Genomic DNA, 22,361 nt, shown 5'->3' on the forward strand with positions numbered 1-22,361 from the left:
ATTTGTGGCCAATTTGCAAAAGTTTTTTCAATGTAAAAATTCTTCATCTCTAAAATGAACATAGATTTTAAAAAACCTATCTAATAGAGTTTTTGTAAGAAGTATATGAAAGTGTGCAATACGCTTGGTTCAGGCTTAGACAGTACAAACACCCTGTACTGGTAGCTATGATGATAAATCCAAAGAAGACTTCTCTGTGGCTTTTCTGTATCTTAAAATACAGAATTATGCATGAATTTTACTGCTGTCCTGGCATCAAATTAGTTAGAACATGTCAAAATTATATAATATCTCTATCATATATGAAAAGAATTTTTGGTTCAGGAGCTCTAGATTTAAGATTTTATTGTGGAATCAGTTAAATATTGTATTATTACTAAACATATCATGCATATGCTTCCATTCTTCAGCATACACAAGTCAAAACGTGTAATTGTGTATCTATGTATTTACACAAATACTATATATTATTCCTTCAAATATTGTTGCCTATAGAGTTAAGTACATGGTATAGTTATATGAAGGTATACATAGATGTATATATGCTATGTATCAAGACTATAGAAAACTGTGGGTGCTGCTGTGGCACTCCTGCGCGAATAAAACAGCAGGGGATAGAAGTACAAATACTTGTAAGAGGTGGACTTCCCATAGGTGCAAGGAAGCCAGGAGTAATCTCTGCCTTTTAATGGCCTTTTATTGAAGGATTATACAACAGGTATGAGGGGTCCATGTACTAGGATCACGTGCTTAATGATCCCTATGTGCTCTTTCCCCACAGGCTGGACTCCCACCCTGTTACACCACACATATTCAAGGTCCAGCACCTGCTTGCTAATGAGCAACCTATCTAATCTCATAAACGTACTAAGTTGCTTGAGGGCTTGTCTCCGGGCTGCAAAACATCTCCTTGCCAGCTCCGAGATTGTCCAGCTCCTCCCTCGAGAACCGGTGACCACTCTTACAAGCCTGGTGCTCAGTCTCCTACAGAAAACTATTAAAAATAATGAATTTGTTAGAACTTTTATATGCAGTATAGTAATGATATTCATTTTCTTGACAGTAATTCACCACTGCTGAAATATTGTCCCAATCTTTGATTCTTTTGCACATTTGGAGAACCTTAAACCTAACAAATCTACGTTCTTTCAGATTTTTTTTTTTAATTGTTTGGGATACATTGAGGGTACAAAGAATTAGGTTACTCTGATTGTGGTTGTTCAATAAAGTCCCTCTCGAAATTGTGTCCCACCTCCAAGAAGTGTGCCATACACCGTGACCTCCATGCCCCTCCTTTCTCCTTCCTCCACAGTCTATCATTCCCCTACCACACCCCTTATATTAGATCATCTACTGCCTTCATATTGGAATTGAGTACATTGGATTCTTACTTCTCCATTCTTGTGATGCTTTACTAATTTAAGAATGTGTTCCACCTCTATCCAGGTTAATACAAAAGTTGTAAAGTCTCCATCTTTTTTAATGGCTGAATATACATATACCATGGTATACATATACCACAGCTTGTTAATCTATTCCTGGTTGGTGGGCATTTAAGTTGTTTCCACATTTTGGTGATTGTAAATTGAGCTGCAATAAACAGTCTAGTGCAAATGTCCTTATTATAAAATGATTTCTTTTCTTCTGGGTAGATTCATAGTAATGGGATTGCAAGATCAAATGGGAGGTCTAATTTGAATTCTTTGAGGATTCTCCATACTTCCTTCCAAAAGGAATTAGTGTGCAGTCCCATGAGCTGTGTAAAAGTGTTCCCTTTTCTCCACGTCTATGCCAGCATCTGCAGCTTTGAGGTTTTGTGATGTGGGCTCTTCTCACTGAGATTAGGTGATATCTCAGAGTGGTTTTGATTTGCATTTCTCTGATGATCAGGGACAATGAGCATTTTTCAAATGTTTTAGCCATTTGTCTGTCTTTATCACAGAAGTTTCTGTTCATATCTCTTGCCCAAGGGCAGATGGGATTGTTTACTCTTTTTCTGTTGATTAATTTGAGTTCTCTGTAGATTCTAGTTATCAACTCTTTGTAAGATTGATACCCTGAAAATATCTTTTCCCATTCTGAAGGTTATTTTTTTGCTTTATTTGTTGTGTTCTTAGCTGTGCAGAAGCTTTTCAGCTTAATTAAGTCCCATTTGTTAATTTTTGTTGTTGATGTGATGGCCCCTGAAGTCTTTGTCATAAAATCTTTGCCCAGTCAAACATCATCAAGAGTTTTCCCCACACTTTCTTTTAAGATTTTTATTGTTTCCTGTCTTCAATTTAAGTCTCTTATCCATCTTGAGTCCATTTTTGTAAGGGGTGAAAGGTCTGGGTTGAGTTTCCATTTTTACATGTGGTTATCTACTTCTCCCAGCACCACTTGTTGAATAGGGATTCCTTTCTACACTGTGTGGTTTCATTGGTTTATCAAAGATCACATGGCAAGTAGAGACTGATTTCATGTCTTCGTTTTCTATTCTGTTCCACATGTCTATGTCTCTATTTTTGTGCCCATACCATGCTGTTTTGATTACTATAAATTTATAATATAGTCTGAAGTCTGGTAGGGTGATGTCTTCAACTTTGTTTTTATTACTAAGAGTAGCCTTAGCTATCCAGGATTTTTTCTGTTTCCATACAAAATGAGGTACTATTTTTTCCAGTTCTTCAAAATATCATGTTGGTATTTTAATGAGCAGGGCATTGAATCTGTAGATTGCTTTGGTTAGAATAGGTATTTTCACAATGTTGATACTTCCCAGCCAAGAGCATGGTATATTCATCCATTTGTTAGTGTCTCCTGCAATTTTTTTTCTTAGGGTTTCATAATTATCTTTGAAAAGATCTTTCACCTCTTTTTTTAGGTATAGTCCTAAGTATTTCATTTTCTTTGAAGCTACTGTGATGAGAATTGTGTCCTTGATTTGTGTCCTTGGCTGTTATTGGCTACTGATTTGTGGACATTGATTTTATACCCTGAGACATTACTGTATATCCTGATGACTTCCAAGAGTTTTGTGGTTGACTCTTTTGTGGTTTTCTAAGCATAAGATCATATGATCAGTAAAGAGGGAGAATTTGACCTCCTCTGCCCCCAGTTGCTTTAAATCCACTTATATCTGAAAATAAGATTGCAACCTCTCTTTTCTTCTGATTTCCATTTAATCCTGAGTTTTACTTTGTCCTTCAAGGGTAGGTATATTTCCTGCAGACAGTAAATGGATGGCTTGTGCTTTTATATCCAATCAGCCAACCTAAGCTCTTCAGTGGGAAAGAGCTTTATATCCTTCTCTTGCCTCATTGCATTGGCTAGAACTTACAGAACTATGTTGAATAATAGTGGTGATAGTGAACATCTTTGTCTGGTTCCAGTTCTAAGTGGAACAGCTTTCAGTTTTACACCATTCAGTATGATGTTAGCTGTAGCTTTGTCATAGATTGCTTCAATCAGCTTAAGAAATGTGCCACCTATGCCTGTTTTCTTAAGTGTTCTTGTTAGAAAAGGATGCTGAATTTTGTCAAATGCTTTTTTCTGCATCTATTAGAAGGATCACAGGGTCTTTGTTTTTGCTTCTATTGATATGGTATATCACATGTATGGATTTGCATGTGTTAAACCAAACTTGCATCCCTGGAATGAAGCCTACTTGATCATGATGTATAATTTTTTTAATCAATAGCTGCAATCTATTAACTAAGATTTTCATGAGTATTTTTGCAATGATACTCATTAGTGAAATTGGTCTGTAGTTCACCTTGTTAGTTAGGTCCTTTCTGAGTTTTGGAATCAAGGTGATGCTTGTTTCATCAAATGTGTTGAGGAAGGTTCCTTCCTTTTCAACGTTTTGGAATACATTCTGCAATATAGATACAAACTCATCTTTGAAGGTGTGATAGAATTCTAATGTGAAGCCATCTAGTCCTGGGCATTGTTGTTGTTGTTGTTGTTGTTGGAAGCTTTTTTTTTTTTTTTACTGCTTCTGCAATCTCAGTGTTTGATATTGGTCTGTTCAAAAGATCTATTTCTTCTGGCTAAGTCTGGGAAGATAGTGTGATTCCAGGTATTGGTCCATTTCCTCCACATTATCAAATTTCTGAGCATTAAGTTTTTGGTAGTAGTGAGAAACGATTTCTTGGCTCTCTGGCATCAGTTGTTATTTCTCCCTTTTCATTTCAGATTGATGTTATTAAAGATTTTACTTTTCTATTTCTGGTTAATCTGGCCAATGGTTTATCAATTGTATTATCTTTTCAAAGAACCAACTTTTTGTTTCATTAATTTTCTTAATGATTCTTTTGTTTTCAGTTTCATTTATTTCTTATTTAATTTTGATCATTTCTTTTCTTCTGCTAGGTTTGGGATTTGATTCCTCTTCCTCTTCCATTTCTTTAAGATGATTCATTAGGTTATTTATGTGCTCTCTTTCTGTTTTTCAGATGTAAGCACCTAATGTGATAGATTTCCCTCTTTGGACAGCTTTTGCAGTGTCCCACAGGTTTTGGTAGCTTATGTCTTCATTGTTGTTATACTCAAGGAAGTTAATGATTTCTTTATTTATCTCTTCCTTGACCCAACTGTCATTCAGCATAAGGTTGTTTAATCTCCATGCCTTTATGTGAGGACAACAATTTTTGCTGGAATTTAGTTCCACCTTTATTGCCTTCTGGTCTGAGAAGATACAAGGTAAAACTTTAATTATTTTGGTTTTATTAAGGTCTAATTTGTGTCCTAGGATATGATCTATTTTGGAGAATGTTCCATGGGCTGATGAGAAGAATGTACAGTCTTTAGTTTTGGGATGGAGTGCTCTATATATGTCTATCAAGCACAGTTGTTCTGGGGTCACATTTAAGTCCCTTGTATCTTTGTTTAGCTTCTGTTTAAAGGCTTTGTCCAGCTATGTAAGAGGAGTGTAAAATTCCCCCTGCTATTATGGTGTTATTGGATATCATATTGCTCAAACTAATTAAGCTCTGTTTCAAGAAACCAGGAGCATTTAAATTGGGTGCATAAATATTTAAAATTGAAATGTCTTCTTGTTGTATTGTTCCCTTGACCAATATGAAGTGTCCATCTTTGTCTTTTTTGCTTTAGTTGCTTTAATCCACTTATATCTGAAAATAAGATTGCAGCCCCTCTTTTCTTCTGATTTCCATTTAATCCTGAGTTTTACTTTGTCCTTCAAGGTTAGGTGTATTTCCTGCAGACAGTAAATGGATGGCTTGTGCTTTTATATCCAATCAGCCAGCCTAAGCTCTTTAGTGGGAAATTCAAGCCATTAACATTTATTGAGATAATTGATAACTGTGGTGGAGTTCTATTCATTTTATTTTGTGAGTCCATTGCTTAGTTTTATCTTTTGCATCATTGTGCAAAAGCTAGGTTTTGTGTTTTATTTTTTAAGTTTTTATTTTGTTTGGTCCATTGTGATGGTCAGTATATAGAATAGGTTTGAGTATTTCTTGTAGAGCTGGTCTTGTTGTGGCAAACTTCTTCAATGTTTCCATATCAGTAAATTATTTGATTTCTCCATCAATTTTAAAGCTTAGCTTGGCAGGATATAGAATTCTGGGCTGAAAATTGTTCTGTTTAAGTAGATTAAAGGTAGATAACCATTGTCTTCTGGCTTGAAAAGTTTCATTTGAGAAGTCTACGACCACCCTAATGGATTTGCCCTTATAGGTCAATTGGCACTTATCCTTGGCAGCTTTCAGAATCTTCTCTTTTGTCATGACTTTGGACAAGTTCATGATGGTGTATCTTGGAGAAGTTCTATTTGAGTTGAGATGACCTGGGGTCTGATATCCCTCTGAAAGGAGTCTGTCAGAATCTTTGGTGATGTTTGGGAAATTTTCATTTATGATCCTCCAGTAGGGCTTCCATCCCTCTGGGGCCTTCTTCTTCCCCTTCTGTGATACCTATAACATGTATGTTTGAACACTTCATGAAGTCCCTTAATTCTGACTGTGAACATTCTACTTTCTCTTTTTTTCTGTCTCTTTAACTGCCTGAGTTAGCTCAAGAGCTTTATCCTCTACCTTTGAGAGTCTTTCTTCTTCATGGTCTAATCTGTTATTGATACTTTCCGCTGCATCTTTGAATTCTCTGACTGCTTCAATTTCTTAAGCTCAGCTATATCCTTTCTATGTTCTTCATATCATTTATCTCTTATTTGGTTCTGTTTTGGATTTCCCTTTGGTTATTTTCCACTTTGTCAGCAGTGGAAAATTGTTTTTCCACTTCATTGTTTTTTCCTTCATTGTTTTTATCATCCATATTTTAAATTCCCCTTCTGTCATTTCTAACATTTCTTTATATGTCGAATCCTATGTAGTAGCTACCTCATGAGCCCTTGGGGGGTTGCTCTGTTCTGGTTTTATGTTGCCCAGATTTTTCTGCTGTTTCTTCCTCATGAGTGTTTTATTTGTGTCTTTTTCCTTGCCCTACTTTTTCCTTGTACTTCCTCTTGCTCTTTAAGTTACTGTGCCTCTGACCTAATGTGTTGACGTGTCCTTTTGGTAAAGGACTAAAAGGATAAGAAGAGTGAAGAGCAAGAAGAAATAAAAGATAAAAAAGAGAGATAGACAGAAAGGAAAGGTGGTGAGTGAAAGGGAAGATTGACAAAAAGAAGAGAGGAACAAAAAGATAGAGACATGAGTAATAGTGGTATACGGTAGGGTACACCTACAGGGCAGGGCTTCTCTGTCTGCAAACTCTTACTGCTGCTATAGCTGCTGTGGCAGCCACCACAGCCAGCCAGTCTCTGACCAGTTTGCAAACACTAGCCACTTCTCCATTGCTTTTGTCCTCCTCTTGGGGTCCTGAAGTCTCTTGCTGCCTCCTGTGCTCCCAGAATGTTTCTGAGTACAGCCCACAAGCCACAGATGCCTGACATCTTCTCTTCTCAATCACACTGCACCCAATTACAAAGAAGCTGTCTCTAATCTGCCATCTTGCTCCAGAAACCTCAATTTTCTTATCTGAAAAAGATAGGGAGAATATTTCTATCTCACAGGGTTGTATATGATTACATAAGTTAATATATGTGGACTACTCAGAATATGGCTTGGGACTTCATATGAAATACTCAATAAAAATTAGCTAGATATTATTCTCCCAGCTCATCTAGAATACATTTGTTATTAATTCTGTAATTATAATCACTTCTCACCCTTTGGGCTTGTATATACATATATGTATATCTGTTTCTTTAGACTGAAATCTTAGCTTTCATCCAAACTATATATTTTTTCCTCATCTCTCATAAAACCAACATAGGAAACTCCTCTTGGTTAGACTCAGTTTTCCTCTTGCCCACAGATAGTCAATATCAATCATAGTCAATAGTCAATCTTTCAGTCTGATCTTTTGTGACTTTAAGTATGTGAGCAAACCAGGTGAAAAACCTGACCATAGGTATTCATGACATAACTCTCATTTTGGTTGAAAAAAAGATCAAAGAAATTAGGAGGTTATCAAGTTGGCAGTGAAAATACCAGCCCTTTGAGGCTAGAATATGACTAAGTTTAGACAAAATCCTGCATTCTGGAAGTTTGACTCATTTGTGCTAAAAACTATCTTTCTAGTATTCTTCTATGCTCAAACCCCACAAAGAAATTTCAAATATTGCTAAGTAGCCAGAACCCCATGTATGCAGGACTCAGATTGCTCCCAAGGAAGAAGTCAGGCCAAGAGATTACAAGGCAAGGGAGGCCACTGAAGCAGAAGGAAGTAAGACATCAAAGCAGCTGTAACATTAGACTTGCAATGGGTCTGGCTGAGATGTAATAATAAAGATTCCAAGAACCTAGAGAGTACTCAGAGTGTAGGTAAAAGGCAGGATTTATTTTACTGAATTCAGTTAACTTGGTAATGATCAAAATCCACAGAGACAATCACATTCAGGTGGGTAATAATGTTGTACTGTGCATTTTGGTTCTTACCCACAGGCAATTTCCCTGCGTCTTTGTACCTAAGAACACCCTAGTTCATTCAAGTATCAGTCAGCCATATTCTCCCCAAGAGATGGCTTCTACTCAACCCTAAGAAGTTAGGCTTGTTTGGTCTAAGCCAATCATAGTAACTCCATTGCAAATGGTTATTTTAAGAATGGCCATATGACACAAAACTCACTAATAATAAGTAACAGGAGACATCTGGGATAGAAAGATGGGCAAATTTTGTCATTTTTTTTTAAGGACAGAAGAAAATGATAAGGGAAAGGAAGAATGAAGAATTTATTCTCTTTCCTGTAGTTCAAGAAACCAAGTACTTTATGAGGAAGAGTTTTTATTCAAAAATTCCAACTAACAAATTCATCTCTTAAGAGAATAATGAAGCTAGACACCAACCATCAATATACACTAAACATTATGTGAAAGTTATAGCAGGTGGATCTTAATGGACAATGTCTAAATCTACAGATGATTCTTACTATCACTAAAAGTATAACAACAGGCATTACCTGTCCTGAAATCTAAGTTTGAGGATGTACATAGTATCACTTATGAAATATTCTTACAAAACAAAAGTGAATCTAAGTCTGTTCAAATCTCTATATTTAACTCTCTAGTTTGGAACAGGAGGAGAGATGATCAAGTTAAATGTAACACAAGGAGGCAATCAGCTAAATCCAGAATGTGAGATAGTCTACAGGATAAACCAGTTTCTCCAACAAAAAGAAGGAAATGTGATTGTTATAGATTGAAAAGTGTTTAACAGGGAAGCATAACAGCCAGTGCAGTATATGAACTTTATCTGGGTTATTTTTTTAACATTTAGATAGTTGGGCAAAATTGAGCTCAGATTGGTTTGTAAGTTTAAGGAATTATTATTATTTTTACATGTGATAACAGTATTGTGGTTAAGTTAAAAAAAAAAGTTTCAAGTTGCTAAAAATGCATGCTGAAATATTTATAGATAAAATATATGATGCTTGCCTTAAGATACTCATGCAAAAAAAAAAAAAGCGTGGAAAACAGATTGGCAAAATGTCAGTAATTGTTGAAGCTGCCTTGAAATTTTCCAAAAATTGAAAGATTCAGACACATGGGAAAAATCTGACATGAAGAATGATCTAGCCTCTTCCTATTTCCAACTTCAAACATTACTATGACCGTGAGGGGACAATTCTTCTTGCAGCAAAGCCAAGAAAAACAAAGAAATTCAGTCTTTGATGACATCATTAAGTTAGTGGATTAGCCAGCCTTGAAATCATTTCAGTCTGTGATTTTACTATGTCAAGTAACAAATGCTTTATTTATCTTATCTAATTTCAAAATGAGCTTCCTGTTACTTACAGCCACATTATCTGAGAAAATGTTATATAAAATTATTTTATTGCTATTTTTGCATTTATTTTTAATTAAATAAGTAATTACATGCTCACTGAAACAAGTTATTATATGCTTACTGAAACAAAAACAGTGAAGAAGAATAAAGGACATGGGTTATTATTTCCCCTCATGTCTCTATCTCCTATCAGAGGCCACCATCATTAACATATTTTGATTTAAATGTTATTGGAAGATCTGCTCCTATGTGTGCCTAGATGAAATTGTCTGTGAGGACTCCTTTGTGAGCCTGTGTGCCTATGCATCTGTGTCTATTCTCATGTAAACCCTAATCCTTTTGGGACAAGGAATTTGTCTTCTTTTCACTCACTTCTAATTATCTCCCCAAGTGGTGGCTACTGCAGCACTAAGATTTCACCACGCACTCAGTAAACACTTATTTGTAGGTGATATTAATGTTGATAAGAATAGCCAGGCTCACTAGAATCATTTCCAAAATGCACACAGACCGCACTCTCCAAGACTGCTAATGCAATACACTACCTCCCCACCCCCTGCAGAAAAAGAACAATAGATCACAACCAAAGATACCAGCAGGTGTGCACCATGCAAATGGCAAGGATGAAAACTGAAGTGACTGACATTCTGAAGACATTTTCCAGCAAGATAAATTGTCAAAGCTGAGAACATTTGAACAGCAGGGCACAGCAAAGAGGCAGTACATCTTCACATTTCAAGTCATTTGGCTGTGCACGGCAGAGTTACTTATAAAACTTAGTAAAGAGAAATCTACATTAACTGTTGAGCCATCCATAGGACTGCATTTGGTAGGGAGAGAGGGCATATGTGCCCATCTGTTCCGGATCTAGCTACCTTCCCAACCTTCCCTCTCTTGTCATTTTTAGAATGTAAACATTTTGAATGTAGGGAGGAACTGGGTTCTGTGGTATGTTCTGAACAGTTTCCAGCACTTTGAGCACTTAGAACATTTTTAAGGAATAACAACATTTTGCATTGGACTGGAGGGAATAGAACTTCCCCTTCATTTGCTAAAATGAGAATATCTTTTATTCACCAAAAGCTGTTCTTTGGCTGACCAATTTAGCAAAAGAATAAAGAACTCCTCCTCTCGGGCTTAGAAGAGACCTGTTCCTAAACAATGAAATGGTAATTCAAGGAGATATGTAGCAGCAGACAGCCAGTTTGTAAAAGTACTTTTCAGGAGTGGAAAGAGTTTCAAATGTAGAAACTCAACTGGACCCAGCCAGGTTCTGCTTCAGGAGACTGTCCTTAATGCAGACAGGAAGAAAAGTGTTCAGAATCAGAGTGGCATTTATAGAAGGGCACAGAAGAGTTTTTAATTCTAAGTGTTCTAAGTGCCTGTGTTTTAAAAAGGGGGGAAAGAGTTGGTGTCAATATTTTAGAACCTTTAAGAATAGTCACCTGTTTTTTAAAAGTTGTCAGCTTTAAAATCCTACTTCGAATTTATCCTAATATCAATACCTGATCTTACCCTAGATATCATCTTAAGTGTGAAACAAATATAAAAATAAAGTGAGTCCTTGTGCATTGTAATAATCAAAAACTGGAAATAAATACTCATCCATCAGGGGTCCAGTTGAGTCACAGTGTATCAATAGAGTGAAATATTATGTACCCTTCAAAAGAGTGAGAAGTTCTCTACATGACGATGAAAAAATCTGAGTGGTATATTGCTAAGTTTAAAATAAAACATACAGAAGAATATATATAACACAATAACAGTTTTATAATAAAGAAAAGGTAAATATTTACATTCAGAAAAAGTATGTGCGTGAAGAAAATCCATAAGGGCACTTTGTGAAACTTCGGGGTGACAGCTGCAAGGGCTGGGAATGGGGAAAATGCAAAATCAGACTCTGAGGGCAGATTTTCATGGTGTAGGATTTCATAGTTTCTCATTTCGAATCACGTGTTTGTTAAAAACATGTTTTTAATTATGTCTCTTTTAAGCCTTTATTAAAATTTAAGATCAATTAAACAGGCCCAGTTTTATCTTTTGGCTGATTCTTTTTTAAAGCCTTCTCCCAAGAATTGTAAAGGGAAGGCGACAATGCCTGCCTGATGGACTCACAAGAAAAAGAAACAGAAAGAAAAATAGAGCAGGTAAAAAGGAGGTAAATGTACAATACACTGTTTTCCCCTAGACAGCTGGTAACCTGAATATATAAATATTTGAAATGGTGAGTTGCTAATGTAAAATGAAGGATGTAACCTCAGGGGTAGACTCGAATTCACAAGGGAACAACTACAATTTAGAGGAATAAAAATACATCCAGTCAGACTAACGCTGAAACCCTGATTGTGTCCACAGAGACTGTAAACAAGAAGTCCAGGGGAGTGACAGACATTAGCAGATCTTCAACGGGGATGATAGTTTGTATGTTCCACTCTATTTACGTCAGTAACAGTTACATTTGCGGAATGTATAGATGCCTCACCCAAAGGCCCTATTACACAGAAAATAAAAGTGTGGCATAAAGGGCAGCTCTCCCCACTGCCCCTGGTTAAAATAAATTGCTGAGAATGCACCCAGGCCAGCAGCAAATGCCTAAAGGCCCCTATTCAGAGTTTTAGCCTAATCCCTAAAACCTATTGTTGTGTCTTTATTTTTTGTTATTTCTCAAATGTTTTGAAAATAAGCACCTAGAGTAGTAGTTGGGGAAATAAAAGCTGTATTAAGCTTTCTGTCAAGACAATCTGGGTCCTTGTCCCTCCATAGTAACACAAAACAAAGCAAAATATCAAGTATCATTGTTGCCTTTGTTTTATCCCTGTATTTAAAAAAATCAAACAAAATTAAAGAAAATGGCCACTGATTTTTAATGTGGGCTAAATGAGAAATAAGCCAATAGTAAGCTTAAAAATGCACTGAACATAAATAATAAGCAAGCTAGCATTATCATATTTGCTATTTAATTTATAGATGTCAATTATAAATTAAATCAATATAATGTAGGCATATTTTCTTATAGAAATAAATAATCCCACACTGTGACTCACATAAAAATCTTTCACTTAGAAATGAAGTCACATTTTTAAATCAGGGAAAACACACTTGGGAAGATTGGAGCGTTTCCAAATAAACCACAGAAGCATAAACATGGGTTAATATGTAAGTGTCATTTCAACTAAGTGTTTGTGAAGTATCAGATGCATGAAAAACTGCCGAAAAAAACAAGCAGGAAACATGTCTCAACAAATTATTATTATAGGATGATTTATTTCTATGCATGATTTTTAGTTTTGTTTGAAATCTTTCCTAAAATCCAAACTACAGTATATCACAGATGACATGATTCCATTTGTCCAAAATCATTAAGTTTTACACTCGCTACCAACTCTCAGCAGCTGCAACTTGAGAACATTATAAAAGACCCTTTTTAACAACTGGGTATGCCCTACCCCTGCAAAAAAAAAACAAAATTCAAATGCAAAAGTAAAATCGCCATCACTCATCTTAATACTTTCCCTATCTGCCACTAAATATCTGAGAGTAGGAGTAAAGTCTCTTGAACAGAAGGCTCCAGGAGGCTTTTAGTAACAGAAGGGATTTCTGCCACAGCCGTGACAGATGATCACTGGACCTGGATAACTGGGGGACACTCCTACTGAGGACGAGTTACCAGAACAGCTCCTCCTCCTTGAATAGCTCTAATTGTTAGTGGAAAGGTTTTCTTGTTTCAGCAGTTAGTCCGCTACCACATATTTCAGAGCACACACGCAAAACTCTGTTTCCCCAACATGACAGCCTTTCAAATATTTAAACACTGCGGCTATGTACCTAGCTCTTTTTGGTTCCAACCCAAACATCCCATATTTTCCAAGTATTTTCTTACAACATATTTTCCAGACTCTATACCTTCTCAGTTTTTCTTTGATAGTCTCCTTTATACATCAGAGCTAAGTATAGTACAAATGTTCTCTAACCACAGATAACAGCACACCTCACCTAACACAGCCTAAGACTGACATATCTTAACAGTCATGTCACTTTTTTTTTTCCACAGTGGATTTAGAATTAACCATAATGCTAAGGTCTTTCCAATATTATGTTTTCTGGCTTTTTATATTGTTTTAATGATCACAGGATTTGACATTAATATCTGAAAGTTTTTTGAGACAGGGTCTCACTATGTCACCCTGCGTAGAGTGCTGTGGCATCACAGCTCACAGCAACCTCAAACTCTTGGGCTTAAGCGATTCTTTTGCCTCAGCCTCCCAAGTAGCTGGGACTACAGGTGCCCACCACAATACTTGGCTAATTATCTGAAAGTTTTGACTGGTTTTAGTCCCTCTTTCCATTGACTATTGATCCTCTCCTGAGGATGGAGACACACTTACTCTACTTCAAAGTTTATGTTAATTATAATTTTTATAATTCTGGGCTCTGTTTCCAAGACAATGAAAAGAGATTTTGTAGGGTAACTAGAGTACCATGAAACTTCACTAGAGAAAGTCCTAAAAATTGACATTGGTGCATTAATCAACTAATTTTCTTTGAATATGTTGTACAGCCGTACAATTCCAGTTCACTGTGTTATCACCAATTTCACATTTTATCACATATTCAAAAAGCACATAAAGAGGGGTTGTCAAATAACCAAGCTACTCTATACCATGACATAATGCCTACCCCTCAGCAATCCATAAAGAAATGGAAATGGCATTAGTTACAAAGGACTTTTTGCTGGTGAATGCATGCTGCCACCCAGAGATTACATCCCACATTTCCATGTGCTATGTCCCAGTTCATTTCTTCACAGAAAAAAGGAAAGAATTAGTTTTCCACATATTGATCTTGAACTTGGAATTTAGAATTCAACTGTTATCAAATGTGAAATTTTATAAAAGCTTAGACATTAATGAAATTAATAAAAGTAGTTAAAGCAGAAAGATAAATCTAGTATGGTTACCCAGCCCCAGTGGAATCTGGATGCTCCTTCGACCAGTTTTATCCCTGTTGTGGCAAAATGTAAGCTATTCTGGAGAAGACAGCCTCCTTTTCAATATGTATCTTATTAATGTTTTCCAAAGTTACATGTGTGTTTGTTTTTAAATGGCTTCTCTCTCTGTCAATATTTGCTAACTTCCTGGCAAATAGAAGGAAGACTCTAGCAGCAAAGTCCTCTTCCTTAGAATACTATTTACAGCGAACAAGTAAATGAACAAATATTCATTTCTTCATTCTTCTTCAATTCATTTCTTATTCAAGAAAAACAGCCGAGGGGGAAGGGAAGGGGACAGGGAGAACTTTGTGAAGGAGTAGCTCGGTCTTGTAACCCCCTCTATCGGGTATAAATTCTTTCCTTGGGTGACTTACCCTGGGAACACTAAGAAGAGGCCAAAAGTGCTGGGAAAGAGACAAACACACCACTGGAGACACCTCGCCCACCTCTGTCACCTAAATTCTAGGATAGGCTGGACTAGCTTTTTATAAAGAAATTTTTAATGTTCAAAAAAGAGAGACAAACTCCTCAAAATCCTATCTGTACACTAACAGAAACATAGCAAGCCAGTCAAAAGACAGTGTTCTGTCTGCTTGCAACATTCTAGAAAGCTTAATAAAAATTGTAAGAATTCATGTAAGTTATTTATTCATTTATTCTAAAAATATGCTCTTAATAAAAAATTTTCTAACATAAAACACTTTTTTCTAAAGGACCAAAATAAACTTCAGATTAATAGATTTCTAGACAAAAGTGAACTGAGGCTAGACATGATGGGAGGATGTCCTTTGGGAGGACGAGGTGGGAGGATCACTTGAGGCCCAGAGTTAAGGTCACTTGAAGCCTGGAGTTGAAGACTAGCATGAGCAATATAGTGAGACCCTGTCTCTATACACACACACACACACACACACACACACACACACACCCCAAATTAAGTTGCTGTAACCAAATACAAAATCATCAATTATGGTACAAGTACACCATGTAGAAGTTAGCTGCTCTAAGATGCTTACCGTGACATTGTGTAATGGAAGATGGACTTAATTTGGCAAAGCAAACCTGCCTATCATTAAAATTTCTACAATTTCTGGTTATGAGACAGTCTAAAAGTTTCTTCCCAATTTTTGAGAAGGAGTTTATCCTATAAGATTTCTCATTAAGGTGCGTGGTTTTCTTGGAACTTTTTTCTTCACATTAAGAAAGTCATTTGACTTTTTCAAACTTGCCCTGTTCTGCCAGCTATAAATTTAAATGGCAGTATTGCTCCCCCACCCTCTTATTGAAAATTATAAGCATTAAGGAATTTCATTTCTATTTTTGTTTTGAGTCACTTTAGGAAAAGTTGGTAAGATGCTAGTTGTGTAACAGGGAAGGGAGTCTCTTTGTCTTGGCTTAACTCTGGCCCCTACTGTCATCTCAACGTACCATTTCCATGATCTGGGGATGGCTAGGAAGGAGGGCAGTGGGGATACCCCGAGCTACACAAGCTCTAAGTTCCTTGGATCCTCAAAGCTGAAAAATCTGCCATTTCAAAAATGTAAGCAACGTTAAGTCCTTCAAGATGTGAAAATCATATGTCCTTTCTTCCTTTGTCTGGAAAAATACCAGAATGAGTGAATCCCTTCTCTGTGAAAATGTTAAGTAGGGATGTTTGAGACGCTGTGGCTGCAAAGAGCCAAAATGCTCCCTGAAATAACGTCAAAGGCTGAGTTCAACCTCTGTAGACTCTTCCCTTTCGAGAAAAATCCCTTTTCTAGCTCTGCCTTTCCATTGCAGCACACAGGACAGCTGTCGCCTTGCTTGTGGATGAGGGTATATGGTAAGTCTAACTGTTGTTCACAAATAGCAGGAACTAAGAACTATTGGAAAGGTACGTGATATTATACTGGTTTGAAGGATATAAAAGTGGACCAGAGTCAGACTCTCTGGGGATGGCGCCTTCACGTCTACATTTTTAGAAAGCACCATGCTTCTGAAGCACTGCCAGGCTTGAAAAGTCTTTTACAACAGCGCATTGTAGGAAACTCCCTCATGGTATAATTTGAGATGAAATAACTCAAAATAATCTTCTGTTGGGCTATTACACTCTGGTGTGATTGTTTGGAGCAAAGACACACCAGTAATGTTCTAAGTCTGGGGGTTTCCTAGAAAGAGGAAGAAATGATTGGAAACAGGGAGGAGAGGGGCAGGCCACAACAGGGCGCAGGAGATGGGGATGGCAAGGCTTCTCTGCGTGTCTTGGGTCTTACAGTTCAGAGTTCAAGACCTTGGAGCATCAAGACATGCTAGAAGGTGCTCTTGGCTGTGGAATGAACTGAACTACGTTTGTGGAAGCGAAGCAGGAGCCAGCCACCTGCCGGGCCTATGGGAATGTGAGTGCAAAGGGAATCCGGACACGGCACTGACAGCTTCACCTACACCCTACAACTGGGGGTGGTTAAACATGCATGTGGTGTGCACAACACTGTCATCACCCTTCTAGTTCTCAATTTTTGTGTGTTAGAGTTCCCTAAATCTGGCTCTGAAGTGCAATGCAAAGAGCATTCCTTTTAAGACTCTATAAGATCTACTTATTCAAAACGTGATTTGCCCCGCCACGAACAAGTCGAGCAGAAACGGCTGCCTGGTGTCTTTCGACGTTTGACGGCTCCTCCATCAGCAGCTCCAGGTGAAACCCAGATACCTGCGTGATCTTCAGGCCCTGACAGGAGCAAAGAGGTTGAAGAAACAGTCGCTGCTGCCTTTGCAGTCACCTAAACGCTAGAGATGCTTTTCAGGTTACCTGGCCCTCCGTGATGAGGCTACCTCCGTACGTCGAAAAGTGTGTCATCATAATATCTGCACACGGCACTGGAAGAACACATTGCAGCAAAAGCATGCAGAGACTTACAAAATGGAATGAGTGCTGTGCCCTGTACTGACGAGTCTCATGGCGGAATATGCTAACACAGTGGGCTTTCCCGTAGCTACACAAAGATGCCAGCAGTTCCTACAGAGGTATCCGGAAGATTTCTACTGCTGGGTACAAATGAAAAATTGCCTGTTATTTTGTTAGCTATTGCAAATTCCCTCTTAGAAGTGGTTCAATTTTATACTCCTCCAGAAGCATAAGAAAATTTCTCATAGGCTTACCAATATGATGTATTATCAAACCTTTGGGCCTTTGCAAATCTGATAGGTAAAAAATGATACATTAGTGTGATGTTTTTTTTCTGAGACAGAGTCTCACTATGTCACCCTCAGTAGAGTGCTCTGGTGTCACAGCTCACAGCAATCTCAAACCTTTGGGCTTAAACAATTCTCTTGCCTCAGCCTCCCAAGTAGCTAGGACTACAGGCACCCGCCACAACACCCAGCATTTTATTGTTGTTGCTGTTGTTGTTATTGTTTGGCAGGCCCGGGCTGGGTTTGAACCTGCCAGCTCTGGTGTATGTGGCTGGTGCCCTAGTCACTGAGCTTATATGTGCCGAGCCTCATTGGTATGATTTTAACTTACCTTTCATTCGTTGTGAGTGAGGCTGACCATCTTTCATATGTCTAAGGACCATACATATTTCTTTTGCTGGTTGTGCCTGTTTGTTATTTTTTCTGGTGGTCACTAGTCATTTTCTCCTTTATTTCTAAAATGTGTAAACTTTATTAACCGGATTCTCCAGAGAAGAATATATGAGACATATACCCAAGATAGATAGATAAAGATATAGCTGTATACAATTTATTAGGAGAGATTAGGAGACTCGTCAGATTATGAAGGTTGAGAAGCCCACAATCTTCCCTCCACATGCTGAAAAACCAGGAAGCCCAGTGTGTAATTCAGTCTGGTGTAAGGTCTGAGAACCAGGGGAGCTGATGGTGGAAGTCCAGGTCCAAGGCTGAAGGCCTGAGAACCAGGGAGTCTCCGAGTCTGAAGGCTGGGGAACCAGAAGCTCTGATGTCCTGGGCAGAAGAAGATGGTTCAAGAAAAGAAACAGAGAGAATTCACCCTTCCCCTGCCTTTTTGTTCTATCAGGCCCCTCAGTGGACTGGATGGTGCCCACCCACAATGGTGAGGGCAGATCTTCACTCAGTCTACAGATTCAAATGCCAATCTCATTTGGAAACACCATCACCAGTGCACCCAGAAATAGCATTTCACCAACTATCTGGGCAGCCTATCATAGCCTAGTCAAACTGACACATAAAATTATCACACTGTCCCTAAATTGACTGATGAATTTAATGCAATTTGAATACAAATAGCAACAGCGTTTTCTGGGGGATTTTTTTCTGAAACAAAACAAAAACAGCTCGGTTTTCTAGACACTTCTCATTTATTTTTGTCAACAAGAAACAACTCAAGTTACTTTAAATATATAGAACAATGTATAAGATTTCCATATGCCTTAGGTTTTACCAATGTACTGTATATTTTTTACTATTATGAAAAGGGTCTTGTCTTCAGTTCTATCTAACTAGTTAATTTTTGTGTCTGCTAAGGCTATTTATTTGTGTATGTTAATTTCATACCCTGTTACCTTTCTGTGCATTTGTAGTATTTTTTTAACAGATGCTCTTAGAATTTTCTAATTATTTACTCATAGATTGACTTTTTCTCTCCTATTTTTATAATTTAATTTTTTATCTAATTGTGGTAGCTAACACTGCCAGTATAATTTTAAGTAGTTGTGTCAAAATTGAGTGCCATTATCCCTGACTTATACTACGAATGCCTGCAGTGCTGATTTATTCTATAAGACGTTGTTTTGGAGATGACACACAAACAAGCACATACATGTGTGTCTACATGTTTAAGTCTCTATTTATATCTTATATATATGTAAATATATATTCTATGTATATATATTAATACATATATAGAAAATATATATAGATATTCCCATTTCCCAATTCCCATTTTATTATTTTAGTAAATTAGAAATGGAGATTGAATTTCGCCAAATGCCTTCTGAAACTTTAGTAGTTTGGCTATCAGCGTTACACTCACTTCATAAAGTATTAGATTATTTAATATAAAATGTCTGATTTTGAGTCAAAAATTTAGTTTGTTATATCTCAAACAAGAAACCATGCAATGAATCAAAGCATTGCCTAAACTATCCACACAGTTTGGTCGTCTTAACGGTAGCTTGTTTATGCCATCAGTGAAGGGACTAGAGTGAGTGGTGATGAAAGAAAGGCATTTTCCACAGCTTGCTGAAAATAGAAGATTTTTCCTCAGGAAAAGTGATCCAAAGCCAGGATGAAGTGGTAGGCAGTTGGCAGGGAATTTCCAAGTCCAGCTTCTGTAGTTTGAGCAGCGTTGTTTGTGGGACACCTGATGGAGTGCTGTCTTGCACGGGGGTTGGCCTGTCTCTATTGGCCAATCTCAGCTGCTTAATCACAAGCATCCTCATTACTTCATCCAGTTGGTTGCAGTCGACATCCCCGGTAATTGACTGAACAGGATTCATGAAGCTGTAGTGACCACTACTAGCACTGGACACCATCAGCTTTTTTTGATAAATGCTCAGTTCTGGACTGTGCTTCCGCACTTCATCTCTGTCCAGTCATTGTGCCAAACACTTGTAATTGTCAAAAAGAATCCACTTTTTATTACACAGACCAATACAACGCAGAAATGGTTCACCTTTGTGTCGTGACAGCAAAAAAAGTCAAGCTTCCGGATGATTACTCTTCTGATGCTCATTTAATTCACGCAGAACCCATCTCTCCAGCTCCTTCACCTTGTTAGCTTGTGTCAAATGATCCGGTGTTCTTGGGAAAGGAACATCAAACCTTGCTGCTAATTCACACATAAGTTGAGATGGATTCACTTCTGCTATAGCTTTCAGTGCTCTATTGTCTACCTTAGTCTCAGGTTGTTCACATGGCTCATTTTCAAGTTTAAAATCACCAGAATGGACTTTCTCCACCACTGACATACTGTACATTCATGAGTCACATCCTTCCCAAACACTTCATTGACATTTCAAGCTGTCTAGGATGCAGTGGTTCAACAAAGGAACTCATATTTAAAAATATATATATATGAAATTTTGACTTATCCATGGTTTCACAAATATTGCTCTAAACAAAAAAAAATAATTGGGCGGCACCTGTGCCCTACTGGGTAGGACACTGGCCCCATATACCAAGGGTGGTGAGTTCAAACTCGGCCCCAGCCAAACTGCAACAAAAAAATAGCTGGGTGTTGTGGCAGGGGCCTGTAGTCCCAGCTACTTGGGAGGCTAAGGCAAGAGAATCGCCTAAGCCCAGGAGCTGGAGGTGGCTGTGAGCTGTGACACCACAGCACTCTACTGAGGACAATAAAGTGAGACTCTTTCTCTACCAAAAAAAAAAAAAATTCAAAAGATAATCACAACCAAAACACTCATTTGAAGGAATGAGGACGTGTGTCTTCACTATAAAAACATAACAATAGGGTCAAAGTGAAATGTTACAGATATCAACCGTCAAAGCCGGACATTCTGCTGTTTTCTTTATTAAACTGAGACATCTTAAAAGAGAATTATGTTTTTAAAATATTGAAAGCACCTGCTTTGTAAGGATTTTATAGAAATATGCCTAGAAAACATTTGGTCACAGTAATATTTTAAGGGGCAGCCCTTTGACCCATTTCTGTATTTTTTCTAAGCTCTCCCCTCATCTATTATCCCCATTATCCACTTTTAATCCAATTTCTACAATGTTCTTTAGGTATTATATATTGCAGTTGAAACGTATAATGCAACTTGTTTATTTTTCCTCAGAAGTGACTTGAATTCCTTGCCTATTATCAAGAGAATTTTTTTATTCTTTAAAGTCCTATCATTTTATCAGTTTATTTCTCTATATCTTAATATTGATTTGAAATTAATTTTCTTAGCTATGTGTTATGCTCTTTCAATGTGAAAATCAAGTCTTATGCTGTTTTAGAGATATTTCCTTGAAATATAATTTTAAATATTTGTTACATTATTTCCAGGTTTTTCCCCCTAAAGAAGTATAATTACATTTGTGTAGACCTCCTTTATCTTATTTATCTACAATTTTTCTCTATAGTCTCTTGTCTTATTTTTTGCTTTTTGTCATTTTCTTCTCTATATCCTTGCTGTGTTTTCATATCTAACATCTCTCAAGGTTTTCGTCATTTTATCTGCATTTCTGAAATAATTTTATCTTCTCCTTTCACTTCTTCCCTAAATTCTGTCAATTCACATTTTCATCTTCCCATAATCTGACCATCTTTTCTCTGAGTTCCTTTATTTCTATTTCATGATTTTTTTTATAGCTGTGACTGCTTTATATAAATAGCTTTTCTTTATAATATAAAAACATTGTTGCAATTTTCTTCTGATTATGGTGATGTTTTTCTGGATAATTTTCCTCCGTTGCTGAGCTCTGATTTTTCTGTCTTTTTTTGTGCCATCTTTGTTTGGATGCAGCATTTTTACTTTTTGTGCATAGTTGAATGAGTTTCTTCTTCCTGGCTCACCTATCATTAAGAGAAACTAATAAGATGAGAGAAGAGGTAAGTGCTGTGTGGTCATTCACCTGTGCGGCCGTCAGGGCACTGTGTCATTTATAAAGAACAGAAATTTCTTTCTCGAAATTCTGGAAGCTTCAAAGTCAAGATCGAGGTGCTGCTAAGTTCAGTTGTCTGGTGAGGCTGCCTTGGTACCCCGAATGCTGCGTTCTGTGTTGGGGAGAAACCCTGTGTCCTCATGTGGCAGGAGACAGAGGGCAAGGAGGGGCAAACTCTCTCCATTGCTCCCTTTTGGTATGTAAAGCCATGGAATCCGATTCGTGAGGATGGGACGCTCAGGACTCGCTCATCTCCTGACAGCCACATTGCCCAGCGTTTTGCACAGGGCAGTAGGTTTCAACATAAATTTTGGAGGGGATAAAATCATTAGAACCATAACAAGTTGTTTTCGCAGTTTCTTAGCTCAAAAAAAAAAAAAAATCTACCTTCTCATGTTCCCATGTCTGAGCTGTTGTCCTCAAACACTTCTGACAGCAAGTGGGAGTTTTCTTCATACCAACCAATTCTCCAGTTCTCTCAATGCAGACGAGGTGTCTCAGAGTTCAGTTCAGT

Source organism: Otolemur garnettii, unplaced genomic scaffold (assembly GCF_000181295.1).
Source record: "Otolemur garnettii isolate 467f Iridium unplaced genomic scaffold, OtoGar3 scaffold00017, whole genome shotgun sequence".
NCBI classification, from domain to species: domain Eukaryota; kingdom Metazoa; phylum Chordata; class Mammalia; order Primates; family Galagidae; genus Otolemur; species Otolemur garnettii.